This window comes from Podarcis raffonei, chromosome 1 (genome assembly GCF_027172205.1).
Source record: "Podarcis raffonei isolate rPodRaf1 chromosome 1, rPodRaf1.pri, whole genome shotgun sequence".
NCBI lineage: Eukaryota > Metazoa > Chordata > Lepidosauria > Squamata > Lacertidae > Podarcis > Podarcis raffonei.
In genome coordinates, this window is record NC_070602.1 from 122,794,789 (window position 1) to 122,799,118 (window position 4,330).

Sequence of the window (4,330 nt, forward strand, 5' to 3'; positions counted from 1 at the left end):
TTTCTGTTTAAAAGATCTAACTTTAGACATAATAATATGTCTTTATACTTATCCATGGGTAAGTATAATTTTCAGTTATTATGGGTTCATTTACTGTTTGTTGATGGTCATAACAAAGGCTAGTTGTGTGGGAAATTGCCTTCATTGCAACTGAAAGGAAAATAAAACTCTGAAGAGGATTCTGTTTTGGCATGTCCTACAAGATTTCCAGTTGCTTCTCCTGCAATAACCTTGAGATCCAGGCTGTTCTTGAATGTGTTCAAAACTTGTAATCAAGCTCCGTTTGGGGACTGAATATTCCTTAATGCTATCACCACTTGCAATTGCTCTTTTTGATGTGATTTTATGCAGAGGTAACTCACTATCTCCTAAAGTACTGGCAAATTCTGTTGGGTTTTTCATGTGGTCCCCACCCACCGGCACCTGCCATTATCTGGCCTACATTGTAATTGGTTTCACATGGCCCTTTCATTTGTGAAATGATATTGCTATTAACTTTGCCACTGAGCTCATTCTGAGGAGCAGGAATAGTAGACGTGGAACGTGTGATGTTGGATTCTTCTGAGAATTCCATTTGGTACCTTGTAGTTGTTACATCAGATGTTAAACCACATCTCTGCAACTCTCATTGCACTGCTTGATATCGATCTGTTTATAGCCACAATTCCATTTCTTACTGTAAGGACATATTTTGCAAATCTTCTCTATGAATCCGCTCTCCTATTTTCTGTCATTTTACATCCTTTGAGCATGGGCCAAACTGAAGTGTTTTTCAAACAATTGTTGATTAGACTCTGTCTTGCAGAACTGAATACAACTGGTCATATATATTTTTTAGGAACTCTCCATCGTGTAAGAGAACACCCGTACCCCCACTGCCACCAAAAAAGGGAAATATATTGTATTCCTGAAACTATCAGTTGCCACATGATCACTAGAAGCATTGATGGTGAACACTGCATTTTGCATATGGTTCAGTGCAATATTGTCTGAAGATTGTGTCATTTGTTGTTGTTGTTTAGTCGTTTAGTCGTGTCCGACTCTTTGTGACCCCATGGACCAGAGCATGCCAGGCACTCCTGTCTTCCACTGCCTCCCGCAGTTTGGTCAAATTCATGTTGGTAGCTTCGAGAACACTGTCCAACCATCTCGTCCTCTGTCATCCCCTTCTCCTTGTGCCCTCAATCTTTCCCAACATCAGGGTCTTTCCCAGGGAGTCTTCTCTTCTCATGAAGTGGCCAGAGTATTGGAGCCTCAGCTTCAGGATCTGTCCTTCCAGTGAGCACTCAGGGCTGATTTCCTTCAGAATGGATAGGTTTGATCTTCTTGCAGTCCATGGGACTCTGAAGAGTCTCCTCCAGCACCATAATTCAAAAGCATCAATTCTTCAGTGATCAGCCTTCTTTATGGTCCAGCTCTCACTTCCATACATCACTACTGGGAAAACCATAGCTTTAACTATACGGACCTTTGTTGGCACGGTGATGTCTCAGCTTTTTAAGATGCTGTCTAGGTTTGTCATTGCTTTTCTCCCAAGAAGCAGGCGTCTTTTAATTTCATGGCTGCTATCACCATCTGCAGTGACCATGGAGCCCAAGAAAGTAAAATCTCTCACTGCCTCCATTTCTTCCCCTTCTATTTGCCCGAAGGTGATGGGACCAGTGGCCATGATCTTTGTTTTTTTGATGTTGAACTTCAGACCATATTTTGCGCTCTCCTCTTTCACCCTCATTAAAAGTTTTCTGTTAAAACAAGAAATGACTTAAATTCAGTTATACAACTCTTCCTAATAGTCCTGCTATCGTAGTCTAAGCTACAGCCTTGCCTTGTATTCCTTAGCTAGGCAATATAGGTAAGGAAAATGACCCCTGGATGGTTAAGTCCAGTTGAAGGCAACTATGGAGTGTGGAGCTCATCTCGCTTCAGGCCGTGGGAGCCAGCATTTGTCCACAGACAGCTTTCTGGGTCATGTGGCCAGCATGACTAAACTGCTTCTGGTGCAACAGGACACCGTGACGGAAACCAGAGCACACGGAAACACCATTTACCATCCCCCCACTGCAGTACCTATTTATCTACTTCCACTGGCATGCTTTCAAACTGCTAGGTTGGCAGGAGCTGGGACTGAGCAACGGGAGCTCACCCCATCGCGGGGTGATTCGAACTGCCGAGAGAGAGCGCATTAGCAAAGTTTGATCCACAGAAGCCCCCTGGAGCAGCCAAAAATATGCTTTTGTTCTACTGTCACAGCAATCAATTGCATGAAGTATTTCTGCCCCGGTTATTTCCTATTATTCTGGACTCTCCTATTCAGTCCAACATATAGGTCAGCCTTTGACGCAATTTTCTTCTTTGTTCGCTAGATCAAATTTTATGTGCTGGGCAGCCCCATAGAACCATTTGTTAAACTATGTGCTTCCAAGATTTGTTTTGTGTGAGCTCAAAGTCTTAACTGCCTTCTCGAGCTTTTGGCTTGATTTTAATGGTGATTTCTGCTCATGGTCATATTTGAAAACAACAGGTTCAACCACTGATTAGAAATCAATGGGATGTATGTTATTCACTCCCCACCCCACAATTTTGATTTGGTTTTAATAATATAATGTTGCTGATTATCTTTTATTGCATTACTTTAAAAAAAAAGTATTTTATGCACCATGTTTTATTTGTAAGCCGCTTTCATAATTCATCACAGAAATGAAAAGCAGCATATACCTCTTCTAAATAAATCAATAAAGTTAATAATGAGCAACTTGAATCACATTTATTTTAATGGGTCTGTTCTAAGAATGAGTATGTCTGCAACCTTAAACCGACTTACCTGCGAGTAACCTTCATTGAATTCAATAGGACTAACTTCTGAGTGGTCATAGTTAGGACCAGTGTTTTTTTTCTGGGCACTCTGGGCGGCTTCCAATCAAGTGTTAAAAATAATACAGCATTAAATATTTAAAAACTTCCCTAAACAGGGCTGCCTTCAGATGTCTTTTAAAAAGAAGATAGCTGCTTATTTCCTTCACATCTGAAGGGAGGGCGTTCCACAGAGCGGGCACCACTACAGAGAAGGCCCTCTGTCTGGTTCCCTGTAACCTCACTTCTTGCAATGAGGGAACCACCAGAAGACCTCATTCCGGAGGTCTGTACTTAACCTGAAACTGTTATTAACCTGAAGCACCACTTTAGCTAATGGGGCCTCCTGCTGCTGCCACGCTGCCAGAGCACGATTTCTGTTCTCATCCTGAAGCAAAGTGCTTAACCTGAAGCACTATTTCTGGGTTAACAGAGTCTGTAACCTGAAGCATATGTAACCTGAAGCATATTGTGCTGCCGAAGATTGTCTAAGAACTGCTGTGAAAGAGGATGTTCACCAGTTTAAAAATCCCGTGAAAATCCTGGGCGCTGTACTAAAGGGAAAGTGACCTTTTCCTTATGACAGCACGTTATGTAATGAATGCCACTTTTCTCACACCTTAATGTTTGCCTGATCAGTGTTGACACATACATATTAAATTGCCTATACCAAAATGTATGACGTGTTTGACACTCTAAAATGCTCTGGGCCTTTTAGCACATAAATGCATATTACATGCTTCAGCTACACTCTCGATAAACTGACACAAGGCTGTTTTCTCTCCTTTTCTCTCTCTCTTTCTCCCCTTTAGATGAACACACGGCTGTTCATGTGTCTCTTTGTTCTGCTCCCAATGAAGATGATGATGGTAAGTAAGCATTTATATCGCAGTTTCAAATAGTCAAAGCTCTTTGTATAGTTTATCTTCTTGTGACCCTCTTAAGTCAAGTCATTCTCCCCATACTATAGATGGGGAGCTGGATGGATTGCCCCAAATCATCTAGTGAGTACTGAGCAAAGGTGAGATTAAATCGCAACCATGATTTCCTGATTCAGGGCCAACATACACATCAAGGTGAGTTCTCAACTTCAGGGGAGAGGTTTTCCGGTCCTCTGGAAATTCCTGTGGAATTTGCATTAGTGTGAAAATACTGGATTCTGCTTACAGTAAACTAGTGAAGCACCCATGTCCCTGTGGATAAAACAGCTATGATAAGCAAAGACATACAATAAAATCATATATTATAATAGTATTGAATGCATTGGCGATGAGAATATTGGATTTTATTGTAATAACTGGCTGGTATCTTAATTTAGATCTCAACCATTCTTAGATGTTTAATTCAAATGAACAATTTTTAAATGATTTTACATGCCAAGATTTTATATGCCCTCTTCATTTTTCTCAAAAAGAAACAGACAGATACTTCTCTTTTCTTTCTTTGTAACTAAGTGTGCGGGGGAAATGCTGCTATGAAT

General features: G+C 41.0%; 1 long non-coding RNA gene across 1 annotated transcript; it reads left to right on the forward strand.

The window, feature by feature from the left end:
* Positions 1–829: 829 nt before the first annotated feature.
* On the forward strand, positions 830–3,928 carry LOC128399266 (uncharacterized). Its single transcript, XR_008327197.1, has 3 exons — positions 830–949; positions 3,663–3,723; positions 3,821–3,928. It is a non-coding gene; the product is annotated as an uncharacterized LOC128399266 (long non-coding RNA).
* The last annotated feature ends 402 nt before the right edge of the window (positions 3,929–4,330 follow it).